The following is a 14,682-nucleotide window of genomic DNA, read 5'->3' as shown; positions in this document are numbered from 1 at the left end:
TTAGTAGTATAAAATGATTGCAAAGGTCACTGAGTGCAAATCTGCCCAGGGGGAAGCAACTATAGATATCGTTGTCAAGTTACACACTGGCACAGAGGCAGGAGTATGCACAGGGGATATCATTTATCAGTGAGTTATTTCAAACAAAACAGTAAAAGTGTATCTCCAACAAGCTTTTTAGCATGTACACTGTATTGTTCCCCTCCTTCACAGTTTCTGTCTCCTACTGACATAAACGCACAAAGACCCCATACAAGTATGTTAGCATACACATTTCATTCTTAGTGCAAAAAGCCTCGAGGACTTTCCAAGGTGGATGGATTAATTTCTGTGTTCAAGAGAAAACGCTTGCAGGCTGGATTGACGCTTCCATATCATATTTCTGGGGCCCACACACACCTCCCACTCTTCCACATCTGACAAGAATCTCTCAGATCGGATGTGACTCACTAGCTTTGGCAGTCAAAGGCTAAATTCTTCTTCAGTTACTCTGTTACGGTGACCACTCAGCTCTTTCCACAGCCTTTATTTTTCTTCTCTCGTAGTCAACCACTATGGACTCAGCTTCTGATGTGTGTTGTCAAATTGAATAAGATTTTTTTTTTAATTTACACATGGTCAAAATAAGGTTTTAAAGATACTCACATGAACGCCATCTGACAGCTGTGGTGGTGTATTTTAAATGCATTTGTGGCATATGTTTCACAATAGCCATTGTTTTGAGCATTCACAACAGCATGAGAAAAGAAAACACACCTCAAGTGTTCTGCTAGAGGACAGAAGGCCAGGTCAGGTGGCAAAAAGAAACATACACTGTGATTGCTCAGGGAGCGTTGTGGATGCTTACAGAGCAGCCTCTATTCTCAGAGGACCCTGTATTCCTGCATCAACGCTTTCCAGGATGCAGGAGGGGCTTGGTTCACTGCTCGTTTGATGGACTATTTTCCCTTTTTGCCGAGCAGGGCTGTGTACATTTTGACCTTGGTGTCAGCAAAGTCAGACAGAAGCTGCTGAATAGGATATCTCCCTCTTCCTCAAGGACATGAATAGCAACATTCTCCTTTGTGGGTTTTTTCCAGACGGTTTTAGAAAAGGACACTGAAATGAATTTCCTATAACTCATTATTCTAGAATTTTTAAATATGGAGTGATATGTGTAAAAAGTGTGAACTATCACATTGTAATGTATATTATGTGTTTTAATGAATCATACCGACTTTTGGGGTCTTTTGACATTTCATGAAGCGTCACCATGAGGTTAGCATTTTTGTTTTGGATGTATTTACCATGACATTTGGTATAAACACACACATGTACACACACATAAATTGGATTAACTTTGGTGGCCCCAATACTTTGTGTAACGCTAGTGATTGTTAGCGTTAACTATTAACTCGTTGTTATTACATACATGTACTTTTGGGGCGTGGATAGAGTAAAAGCACGGACACAGCTTCAACTGTGTAACTTGGTCCACTCAGAGTTCTTCCAACGTAGCACAACTCAAGACTCACAACAAAACATGCTTCAGCATCTCCTCATATCCCTCCGCCAACCTGTTACTGAATTACAGGCAGGGTAAAACATGTTAGATAGCTCCCTTGTTGACTCAAAGAACAGTACACACTATGAAGCTACAATTGATGGAAATATGTAACTTATTTTAGTAACCCTAAAAAAGGTCATCTGTTAACTAAATATTCACGAAACAAATCTCCTGCTTAACATTCCCATCAGCCTAATCTGTACTTTGTGTTTAGTGTTTATTAGCAAACCTTAGCATGCTGACCATGATGCTAAAAGCTGTAATGGTGAACATGACAAAGATTTTCCGACTTGGAAATTCAGGAGAACCTCATCAAAATCCAACATGGCTGCTCTGTGGATCCAAAGTAGTGAAAGCTGTAGGCATGTACTGTTTATTAGCAGTTCTGTCTCATTTGTGTCTCAGTTACCAGTCCAGATGGTAATAGCCATGGACAGTCATCATGCTCTGAGAAACAAGCTAAAATAATTTTTATTTATTCTCCATCCTGCTCTTGTTGTATTGCCATTTCACCGACAACGCAGAGGAACATCTGTAACATTTGAAGACTGCAGTGTTTCTAGTTCCACCTTTAAGTATCGGATCAGTGTGCTAGGTACCTAACAGAGGGGTAACGAAAAAAACGGGAAGGAATGGAGCGTTTGACACACACTACCTCCACAACGTTTGACAATGGAAACGCAAAAATAACAGTTCTAATGTGTAACGAACTGCACTTCACTGCTTGGTGGAAACAAGACTTTTGTGAAGATATAGCGTCCGACCCGAGCTCAGCGAGCCCACCTGGTGTTCTGTTGATATGTGCTCCCTATCAAGATGTGCTACTTAACGGTTCTGTACATGCATGGGAACATTATTTGATAGGCGGTATTGGTCTATCGACATACACTGTGGATTTCATTTGAACAGAAGTTGGAATTAACAAGTTCCCAATCGGAAATTTCTGAAACTGAAACGCCTGTCGAATTTCCAACTCGGAAATTCAGGAGAACCTCGCCGACCTCAAAATCCAACATGTCTGCTCTGTGCATCAAAAGAAGTGAAAGCTGTAGGCATATACTGTTTATTAGCACTTCTGTCTTATTTGTTCAACTTCTATCTGTGGACATGTTTCTATTCAGTTTGTATTAACAAAACACAGCCTAAAGCATTGTTGAAAATGGTTAATTCCGACTTGTTGTACAGAAGCGCGGTCAACTCGGGTGTGACATCATTCCCACCTCTTGCCTCCGACTTCCGAGGTACGCAGCAACACAACCCCTGAAATCAAAAATTAAATAGTTTAACTTTTAATGGCTTAGTGTGGCCAGAGAATGCCGGCAGGCAATCAGTAACAGTCCTGTGACTCCTGCGACATGTTGACCATTGGCACTTCTGTCTTAATTGTGTCTCAATAAATCAGTCGTACACACAGTACTGTCCATCCTCTACTAATGGACGTGTTGCTCCAGTGTTTGTCCTCAAAACCACAAAACACTGCATGACGCATTGTTATTAACTGGTGTTAACTAACTAAGTAACTAACAAACTAACCAACTAACTAACTTTCAGTGTGAAAATAATAGAATATTTGACATTTTATTTCCATTGTGAATGACAGTGGTAACATTTGAGTGTATGTATTGTATTTGGGGTTCTTTGTCTCTTGTGTGTTTTGTGGCCAAAAAAATGTATAAGTGACTAATCGGTAGGGAATGCAACAACACTACAGAGGTGCCCACAGCTGGGAGTGATAATGTTAAATCTGTGTAGCAGCAACCGCTTAAAAATAATTCAGTCTTTCATTGTCCTGTCAGGGTCTGAGTCTTGGGCTGCTGCAATTCACAGGGGGGCTCCATCTTCGTGCCTGGAAGCAATGACTCCCTCTGCTTTTTTGACAGTGAGATGTAATCACATTGTCTTTTTTTTTAAAGAAAAGGCTGAGTACTAAGTAGGGAACTAAACTCTGAAGGCCCCCGCTAAGGCCCACTATGTTGCCTCACAGCACAGAGAAAATAGATGACGTAGCACAGTTTTGAGGCTAAGCTTTGATCAGAGAATCAGTCAACTTCATTTCACTCTCCATAAAGCTACTTTGAAACACTACTGTTCTTTCTCAGTCCAAACCAGAAATTTTCCAAAGGCAAATCTGGATTCTTGATTCACTACAAGCAGTGAAATTCTCAATTAGGTGATCAAAATCTAACATTTGTGTAGCTGACACCTGAACAGTTGGGGGGGGGAAGGGTCAAGGAGAAGAATTTTATTCAGAGTCTTTCTGTGGCATGTTTGAGTGTCGACCTTCCTCCTTTCAGCTTTTAGCCGTGTTGAAAAGCTCTTCCCTCAGGGTGTCTAACTCTGACACTGCCACTACACTGTGATCTCACCGCAAAAAGCACATGAAAGATCATTCTCGAACACACACACACACGCACACACACACAAGAACAAATATAGTGTGACAGAGATTACTTCAATCACAGTATATGCTATTGCACTCTATTCTTATCTCTGTACTGTTATCAACTCCCTCTGGACCATGAGCTCTGTTGACATTTCACCTCATTTCTGCTGTAAAGTACTTCCAAAGCCCTATTATCTTCATCATATGCCTTGTTTCAATTCCGCTACTCTCTTATTACATTAAAGCAATTGTGTGCACCTTCATATTTTCAGTCTTTGCTCTGGGATCATTTAAAATCACTTCTCTGTTTATAGTACATTGGGATTTCAGGCATGCATACACCTGTAATGTTCGAGTTTATCAACAGCATTTCTTATGAATGAGGTGAGGCTTATCAACCATTTACGAGTCTGTGTGTTGACACACTCTCTGACGATAGCTCCCTGCGTCAACTGACTCAGCAAGTGTACGCTTATGTTTGCACCATCCACCCACAGAATGAGAGTAAAAACAGCTGTGTCCATGTGGAAGATGGCAACTGCATCAAATTCCATGGCTTGTAATTTGCATATTCATGCGATTGTGAGTTGCTGCAATGTGCTGAGTATGTTCTGGGCTGTATGTTGAGCTATACCCCCTGCAAAGCTCCTCTAAAGCAACCCATCCCCCAACAGAGACATTTTCGCTCTCTATGTGTGACTACATTACACCAGCTTCCTCTCCCCCACTGAGTGAGCCTTCTGGGCTGGTCCCTGGGGTTTGTGTCGGCGTGGAAAGCAGGCTTTTTTCTCTGTTCATGGGATGTTATTGATGAGGTGAGGTAATGGATCTCCCTGCTGTGCTCACAGGGACACTGAGGATAAATCAGACAGTGGGTAAGACCCAACCAGCCATTCCACAATCTCTCCAGACTCAACTGCCATTTCATTAGCTTTATTTATGGGGGTTCTGCACTCTTCTGAACCCCTGCCCTTTCTGTCTTCTCACAGAAAACGCAGCTATTCTTCTTCTTCCTCCCTTATATAGTGCTATAGCAACCTATTTACACCCGTCCTTCTTTCCTCCCTCTTTCCTGGAAAACCAAGTATTCTCCCTCCCACACATTTACCCGGGAATTATCCCCTCCCTGTCTAAGTGTAGTTTATGTAAAAGTGAAGATGTGAGCAGCCTGAAAACATGCTGCCCGTTATCATGCGATGGACAAAGGCTGGATAGATAGTTGTGGGCTCTGAAGTGGCAAAAGACTCAGCACTGGCTGGGCTTTTAACATTTGATCCAGCAGTGCAGGTCCATCCAACTCAGAACTTCCTGCAGAGTTGTATTTGGGATGAATCTCATTTCTCTGTCTTACCCCTTCACTGTTGTCAAAACCCACGAAATTGACATAGACACACTTGCAAACGGCATCTTGGAGATTTGTGATCAATATTGTATGGTGATGTAACCAAGTGGTGTCCCATTTCATAGGGGTGTGTTTTCACCCTTAGCCTTTACCACTCAGTTTCAAGGGCCAAGGGCTAGAGGTAAGGGGAAGGGGAAGGGGTAAGATAGATAAAAAGGATTTAGCCTTGAGTTGGCTGTGCAGCAGCAATTCACCTCTGGGCTTATGGCTCAGCCACTTAGCAAGAAAAATGCAGCCAAAACCGGCTTTGTCCTTGAGGGAAGAGAAGGAAATTCCTCAAGTGTCCTTGCTGGAAAGAACTAAATGAACTCTTATCTTCACCACTGGTTCAAATGTCAATTTGTCTCCCAGAGATGGTATCCATTATTGGTGCAAAAGGGGAACTAGCTATCACGTCACTACCATATCCATGCCAACAGAAAGCCACTTTGATTCCCTTCAGCTCTTTCATCAAAACTGCCAAGGTTGGTCACACAGCTCTGACTAACACACTAGGGAAAGTCTACAACACCATGACCTGATTGTATTTGTAAAAGGCATTAGTGTTATCACTGCCAGTGCTGTTTCTAGATGATGCAGCATACTATCAGAGAGCAAATATCTGGACAAACTCAACATCTCTCAAAAGCCTTACCAATACCAAGATGTGTTCCATGTGTGAATGTGGATGTGCATACATAATATACACTGGATGATGTATCTGTATCTCATTAATGTAATGTATTGAAACCTGGATTGACATGAAAGGCAGTGAATCATCCTCTCCTTGCATGCTTTTTCCATTAGAAAGAGACAGGAATGTTTTTTTGTTAATTTCATGGTGAACATTGATGTCATGAGAGTCATGCTAGAACATGTCCATACAAGGTCCACTCCAGTTTACTCCACATGAATCCATGCAGTCTAACAGATGGTTGACTGAGCTAAGCTCCAGCGATGCTCTGCCACTGCCAGTTTCATTATGGGGGTTCATTTGGAGATGAGACAAGTGTGAATATGTCTGTCAGGCCCATGGCGGCCTATGATACCAAAGAGAATTATGGGCACAATTTGCTACATGAAGACAGAGAGCACATGACAACATGAGATGCCTAATGTATGTCATATTGAATCACATAGAGAAATGGGTGATAAACTATCTCAATATTTAAAAAAGAGGTTTTGCAAAACTGATTCAGTAGCACATAATGTATCAGTTGTTGCTGTTCAGACATATAAATACTGATAAAATATATAAGGAAAAAGGATGTAAGAAAGACACATATGATCTTGATAAAGGAGAAAAAAGAAAAAATGAGAAAAAAGCGTGTGCTGGCGGCTGGCCAGGTGTGGACAGACTCAGGAAGTTAAGCCGGAATTCCAACAATGCAGGCAGTTGTTAGTCTCTTCAGTGAGATGCTGCCATTTCTGCTCTCATTGCCGTCTTTGTTGTGGTGAGGAGTAGGCAGTTAGATATAATCTTGTTGCAGTGAATACATTTTGAGCCCTGCCTTTGCATTGTAAACCTAGATTGATTTGTAAATGATATGAGGGAAAAAAGAGTCACGTTTAAGCAGATAAAAAAAAGCAGGCCCATCTCTCATTTTTCTGTCTCTCCCTCTGCCTCTAATATCTACAGAGAAAAATCATTTTCCCAGGCTGTTTGACTGGAGCCCAGTCGTGACAATAATGGATGCCAGCGATGGCAGGATGAATTATGTCTCAGCTAAAAATGTACATCATAGCCAAAGGAAGAACTTGACATGTAATTACACCAACATTAAAAATAGCAACACGTGCCAAATAATATCCATCACCTTCATCTAAAGATCACAGTATTCATGGAACACATGATTTCAGTTAGATATATTTAATGTGTATGATTGTATGTTTCTGATTTAATTGTGCTTGAATCTAATTAGTCTTACTGAACATGCCTTAAGTACTACAACCCTTGATGACAATAGAAAACTAGGAGATGGCACAAGCAGAAGAGTATTTGCAATCAAAGACAATCATTCACAAGGGGGAGCTCCATTAATCTGGTAGACTACGGATGGCAGCTCGTCAGAGTGCTGTTTTGTTGAGGATTTTCCCTCCAGCCTCCTCTCTGTTTCTGAAGTATTTTTTGTTGCTTGTCTTTTATTTCAGAGCCGTAATGACTGTCTGCAGTGCATCTATCAACTGACAGTCTTTGAAATCTCCGAAGTCTGCTTAGCTGATGCAGTCACTCTCAGTGGTGCCTTTCATGTGGGCTCTGGATCCATTGAAACAATCCACTCCAGTTCTTTTTAAACAACTTGTAGAAGAGACACCTCAGGTTTTCTGCTATAAATTGGCTCCATATTTATTTTTGCAATCATTAAAAGTGTCCCTTGTTCAGATCTTAAGAATGTTTGCCTGGCCATTTGGGCTTTGTCTGATGCTCCATTCAACTCTACAGGGGATCTGGCTGCAGATGAAACACAGCTGTTTATATAAATAATAAACATTTGTGCTTTATCAGTGAGCTGACAAATTGGGCATTGCGGAGATGGGGGATAGATTATTCCGACATATGCCTGGGTCTAGAAAGCCCAGCTAAAATAAACAGCTCTCTGTGATGGCTGGATGAAGAGATGGTGGTTAGACTGATGGTTAGAGGGGGTCTTCCAAACCACAGAGCAGAAAGAAAAACACGAGGAAGAAAAACAATTCCATCTGACATCATAGGGAAGGCTACCACTGAAATTTAGGTCAAGATATATCCTGCCTGAAGTGTGCCAGATAGTTATATGGCAAAGACGAGTTGCCAACGCCCTGTCCGGAGGGAATGACAGAATACAAAATCCAAAGTATACAGCATAAAATGAAAAGAAACTAATTACCTTAGCCTGTCAAAATCAGCAGCAGGTGTCTTTCTCAAATGAGCCCCACTGACTGACTTAAATACTTTTAAACAAAAATCTTTTCTGTTACGAAAATAGTGGCAGTTTTAAACGGCATATTGTGGGTAGATGTAGCTAGTAGTTGAGCAAGGGAAAAACACTCAGGATGAGTCGAAGATCAGAATCAGAAATACTTTATTGATCCCCGAAGGGATGTGGTTGAAAAAGATGGGATTTTTATTTATTTTCCCAATTAAGGTCCATAAGAAAAATAAATCTTCACAAAACCAAGATTAAAGAGAAGAAAATTATGATTTAAAACAGTGATGATTAACAGAACATATAGACATGTTATACAAACATAAATAGGCAACCTTAAGACTTGTCTTTGAGAGATAAAATAGGTTGCGCATCGCTACCGTGACGGACGCAACGTGCCCCGTCACACGCCAGTAGAGCTGTAAAGCAGACAGAGAGGTTTTAGACCATTTATAAGGCACTGGCCTCAGCAGAGTCATCACACAGCATGGGATGTTGTGATCTCCCAAATACTATCCTTCAATGTTAAGTCACTGTATTCACAGCTTGTACTTCTCCACGGGCATCAAGCAGCACAGATGTAGACTTCCTGGAGTGTCAACGCTTGAACTGACCCCTTTTGGAACCTCTGAGAAGAAGAGAGAATACAGAGAGGTTTGTCCTCATAGATGGTGTGAGAGGAATACAAGTTTTTTTTTGCGATAAAATTTGTATTTAAACGAACAAGCAAAAGTGCAAAACATTGGTCTAAATGACAGTTTACAGGAAAGTACACTACACGCTTTGCAAAGATTTTTTAATCAGAGTCAAATAGTCAATAGCTAAAGCGCTCTGTAGGATCTTTATCCTTTTTCAAGAGTAAGGAAATCAAGCCTGTGTTAACATCCCTTGAAAATTCACCCTTCTCAATAGATAAGTTAATACTGTCAAGAAGGAATGGGCCCAGCTGTTCCCAAAAAAGTTACATAAAATTCAGGGGGAGTCGATTAAGGCCCAGGGATTTTCTCTTTTGCATATTCTGTACTGCCACGCTTAATTCTTTTATAGTGATCAATTTGTCTAAATTAGTAGATTCCTCTACTGATAATCAAAGCAAGTCAAGCGGATTCAACCAGCTGTCACAGTGGGTTTTATCCCAAATAACCAGATTCATTCAAGTCAAAATAAAAAGTCTGAAAGGATTATTTATTTCAAAAGGGTCAGTTCGAATATTACCATCTGACAATTTAATAGCGGGAATATCTGCAAAAGGGTCACTGGACCTAATTCTCATGGAGAGTAAATGACTAGGTCTAGCACCCTGGAAGTAGTAGCGGTGTCTCATTCTATGAATTAGAAATTCAGATTTCTGTTTCGGAATGTTGTTTATTTTTTTCTTGACTAGTGACCGTTCTAAAACTATTTGCTTAGTAAAATTAGTTTGCAACAATGAGTCTAATGTGGTAGTTTTTTGTGTCTAATTTTTGTAGTAACAAAAAATAGTGTGGTATTGCTCTTAATTAAACCTTTAATCGCGTCCAATATCCTAGGATCTTCTACAGAGCGTCAGAACTGATAGAGCCAAGGCTCCCAGATAGAGATGCTAGTTGGTCATGAATAGCAGTTAACTTCTTGTTATTTAGGATTCCCACCTTTTGAATCGTGGTTGAAACGTGGTTCAAAGTAGCTTTTCTGTTTCTCCAGTACCTCTGCAATGACATCAGTATCACTGAGTTGTGTTCTGCTCTTGTTTGCCATTCTGCTTTAAGTAACTCTGACGAGCACACAGTAGTAGAATATCGGAGTTGGAACCATATAAAACAAGTATTTGGAAAGGTTGGGCCAGGAGCTACACTTCAAGCCGCCATCTCTGTCCAGCCGATCACGTGACTCCACAATTCAAGTTGCAGATAATATGACACTGTGTGATTCATATATGTAGATCTATTGTTATCATGTTATTGTATGTAGGCTAATTGTTTTGTGGACTACCATTGCATTGCTAGACATACAGTATAGGCATGCTTATGTACTGTAAATAACCTACATACATTGGTGATGAAAGCAACATATAAACCCTAGCCTATGCCTTATGGGCTATTTGTAAAGAAATACAAAGTGTATAGCAATTGGGTAGTGTAACCTTTTTACATGATCAGATAATATACATAAGAAACCATAACCACATTGTCATGTTTAAGATGATTCATAGGTTACATGTCGTTTGCAAAAATGCATGTCAGACATGCTGTGATGTGCAGAAAGTAATGTAGAAAATAAGATAAAGAGGCACGTTGGTGCAGTTTAAGTTATGTTGTTTTGGTGTTTTATTATGATAACCCACTTTAACACTAGAGCGCTAGCTTTAGCTCTGAATTAGTTGTGGACATGGGAAAAGTGCAATCCTTGAGAGGAGGGGCGAGAGAGCACGCGGACCTATTGAGAGAGAGAGAGGCGGTTCAGCACCACTGTGGTCTCAGCAGCAGCGGCTTAGAGACTAGTGTTGTTAGACCACTGTTGTGCAGGAACAGACAAGGCATAGCTGAAAACCGCCAGCGGAACAAATGAAAACGAAAACTACGCTTTCATGTGGATTAATACAGGGGCGACACACTTAATCGAAGTGAGACGCTCTTTAAGCGAATTTGGACCGACTGACGAGGATTGGGACGTTCCCTACTGTATGATAGCACCGCCGAATGGTTTCTCTTGCCCTGCCGCTAAGGTTAGTTAGCTTCCATTGCTGGCTGTCCGTTTGGTTAAGGGGGATGCGGGGGGGTCTGTATGTTCTGTTGTTGGAAGACGGGATCCGGCTATTCTTTGGAGGAGAATCATGCATAGCAGTTTGACCTTTTCGAGGCTAACGTTATACGTTAGCTACGTTGTAGCTAAACGTTACACGGTTGAACCTTTGGTAAATGTAGTTAATTTTACAGTTGAACCAACCGGATGCGCACCCCACTACAATACTCATAGTTGGCTGGCTACCATCAGCCAGTTAATTATTTTATAAATCACGAACACGTGCTACATGGCTAGGCTAAGCTAGCTAATAGCTAGTGGTGTTAGCTTCCTAAGCTAGCTGTCAGAACTGCGGAGTAGCTAACGACAATTTTATGAACATAATTAATCCTACATTGGTGTTGTGTAACGTTAAACACAATATTCTCCACGCAACACTGTCAATATGCCCAGTATGCTCTCTAAAAAATGTCAATTTACGTATGACCAAGTAACGTAAAGCTATGTTATATTGTGGTATCTGGCTAAATGAATTAGCCTGCTAACTTGGCTATGCACAGAAGCGTCCGGTTTGCGTTTGTAAACATACGATTTAAACGAAGTTGTCTTAGTGCGCTCAAGTGATAGCTAATCTAACGTTAGCCGGTAACGCATTGCTTTGTTTTCAGGGGGGTGATAACTAAGCCATGACGTCAAGTACACACGAGTTAAAAGAAAGGTAACGTGAGTTAGCGTAAGTGGCTAGTTGTCTCAGATTTGATAATTTGCCTTTGTGAAAGTAACGTTAACGTTATGTTTGCTTTTGAGTTGGAATCATATTTATTTCTAACATTTTAACGGAATGTCGCACCAAGTGAGGCGATTGTTAACCTAAACAAAGTAACCGTGTGTTGATGTGGAAATAAGCGGATGTCGGTTTTTTTGTCAGCTGCCCAATTTCCACAACCACATCCATAATACGCAGTAACATAATTCTACTTTTTAGCTGTCACTAACCCGAGAACATTCCTCTGTTGCATTATCGCTGCCTCTGTAAATGAAGGTGACTAAATTTAAATTGTCATTGGCAAATGTGTATTTATCTACCTATTGCATTGCGACAATACATTAAACAGTACTTTTTTAAATCTGTGTTTATGTTGTGTTGAATGTGCGTTTAAGAGACAGCACTGTCCTTAACAGTTTGAATAGTCACCACTCTTGGTAATTTTTCATCGTTATCAATGTACGCTGACTGTGATCATGTCCTGTTAAATTAATATCCATGACAGTGAGCAACAAGTTACAGGTGTGTCTCAATGTATGAATAATATTGAATGCTTAAGTGGTGTGTAGTTTGATCCGTTGCTGTTGGGTGTTATAACATTTTTTAGGATTCTTTGTCAATGAATGTATGGCTTGGACACTTGTAACACCGACTCTGAGGTTAAGCTAATTTACTCCTAAAACAAAGTCCGGGCATAACCAAAACATCTCCAAAGTACATGAGTATGCCAACAAAGCATGCCATACTCGTGCACATTCTTTGAACTATACTGTCAAATGTGGGATATGAGGAACATTTGCGATAACGTTTATATTTGCAATAACGATATTACTTGCGATAAATTAGTGGCTATTAAATTGTAATAACATCTGCCTTTCTGTTTCTTTAAGTATTCTGCAACAACAAATTGCTTGTTAAATTTAAAACAAATTAAAGGAAATTATATCAACCATCTTTTATTAAACATATTGAAACTTTTTGAATTTAATACAAAAGTTACACTTAAAAAGAACAACAGTTAAATTTTTCCAAAGTATTATAAACTTTATTTCAGACCCAGGGGGATCCATATCACAATAGAAGCACACAGAGTAAAACACACACAAAAAAATTACAAAAGACTTCCACAGTGTCTAATATACAGATATGTTCATCAATGGTTCCACAGTTTGGAAGAAAATCTGACAGAACTGCGTACAGCAATTAAGTAATTTTTTTGACTCCGATACCCTACACATAAATCTATACATCAAGTTACGTAAAACAGCAGAGCAGGTAGGTACCCCAACACTGACAAACATATGGCTTGCACTGGAGCTTCTTGGAGCTCTCAGCAGCAGCCTCATGCTGTCATTATAAGCCACTAAGATTTTAAAGTGCAGTTTCTACTGATTTTCTTTCAACTAACAACAAATCTGTGTCTTTTGTAATGTGTCGTAGCCTTTTGCGATGTATTTATTGTGCCAGAGTATATTGCTGTGACGAAAAAAAAATTATATTGTGCAGCCATCATTTTTCCCTCTGTTATATTTACACACAGAGACAGGCTCAAAAACACATGCACAAATAGGACCTATGAACATATATTATGTATGGCGAGATGTCAGAGCGAGGGGGTTGCCTTAGGATGGCCCGGAACAACAACTGCTTAGTAAGTTGTTCAAAACCTTTCTTTTTAGTAAACTCTGTGTACACAATGTTCTAAATGCTGGAGTTCATGTGTAGAGCCCCTGGTGATACTTTGAGCAAAGTTTCCTGTTGTGTTGAGCCTTCTTAGTGTTTTAAAAATGTTGTTTTTTATGCTATCATAGAAGTGCCCCTAGCACTCCCATTCAAAAGGCCATTTGACTGAAAAACAAAGATACTGTAAATCTTCTTATGCTTTTAAACTAAAGTTTGACTCCGGTACATTCACAATCACACTAGGTTGCATTTTGGCAAGAGTTACGCTTTAATATGACCTATAAACAGTAGCCACAATTAGGGCTGGTCAATATATTGATATATAGGGCTAGGTAACGTTTTATATTTTGGATATTGTATACTGGATATGACGCATGTTGGTTTCGTTTTAAAGTACTTATTACAATAAAGTGATGTAATTTTCTGAACTTACCCGAGGGTTCTAGCTGTTCTATAATTTGCCTTTACCCACTTCAACCACATCATGACTAAGGATTCTTTTTTTTCTTTTTTCTCTAGTATTTTGTGAAAGCTCCAATTGTCAACCCTACAATATCGCCTGCAATATCAACATCAAGGTTTTTGGTCAATTCTATTTTATTTTCTCCATATTGACCAGTTCTGGCCACAATCATTATATAGCATTTGCTGTTTCAAATGACACACAAACTAGTTGCCCCTTAAGTTAAATGTTTTAGTTCACAGGAGTGTATAAAATGTCATGATGTTAGCCTAGGTGGTCGTTGAGTCAGGCGTTGCGTCCCACTTCTGCACTAAGATAACTAGGGATGTAACGGTATGAATATTTAACCTCACTGTTATAGTGACCAAAATTATCACGGTGTTCAGTATTATTGCAGTATTTTTTTTAAAGTGTGTTCAATAAATTCAGAAAGCACTGATAGGCCTACCCAAGCTGAAATAGTTTCAACAAGTTTAACAGTGTTTATTATATTACAAACATATAGGCAATAGGCTTGTAAAAACTGTTGAAAACTGGCTGCTGAAACACTGGCTGGCTATAGCTGGTGTCCAGTAAGAACTTGAACCAAAGATGACTTTGAGATTCAGGTAGATGTATTTACAACTCAAACATGAAGTTAACTATGACGTTGTATTTGACGTTACATGTGAAGTTGGATGTGGTTCTGAAATATAAGCAAATAATATTTTGACTTACTATGAACGTTATTTACCAACATTAAATAGAATAGCCACCAGCATATAACAAGAAACAATACTAAGAATTATATTAATTTCTCATTGATAATTAACATAAATGTAACATATTGCTCA

The 14,682-nt window shown here is 39.7% G+C and overlaps 1 protein-coding gene across 8 annotated transcripts in view; it reads left to right on the top strand.

Moving 5' to 3' along the window:
- Nucleotides 1-10,657: 10,657 nt before the first annotated feature.
- ncor2 (nuclear receptor corepressor 2) overlaps nt 10,658-14,682 on the top strand; it is a 118,846-nt gene continuing 114,821 nt past the window's right edge. For all 8 annotated transcript variants that reach the window (XR_004332245.1, XM_032517276.1, XM_032517278.1 and 5 more), the window contains exon 1: nt 10,658-10,920. The gene's annotated coding sequence lies outside the window, so the exon portion shown is untranslated. The remainder of the gene's footprint in view (nt 10,921-14,682) is intronic.

The sequence above is a fragment of the Etheostoma spectabile genome, chromosome 5 (assembly GCF_008692095.1).
Source record: "Etheostoma spectabile isolate EspeVRDwgs_2016 chromosome 5, UIUC_Espe_1.0, whole genome shotgun sequence".
NCBI lineage: Eukaryota > Metazoa > Chordata > Actinopteri > Perciformes > Percidae > Etheostoma > Etheostoma spectabile.
Note: the sequence above shows the minus strand (reverse complement) of the source record. Positions and strands in the feature narration are given on the sequence as shown.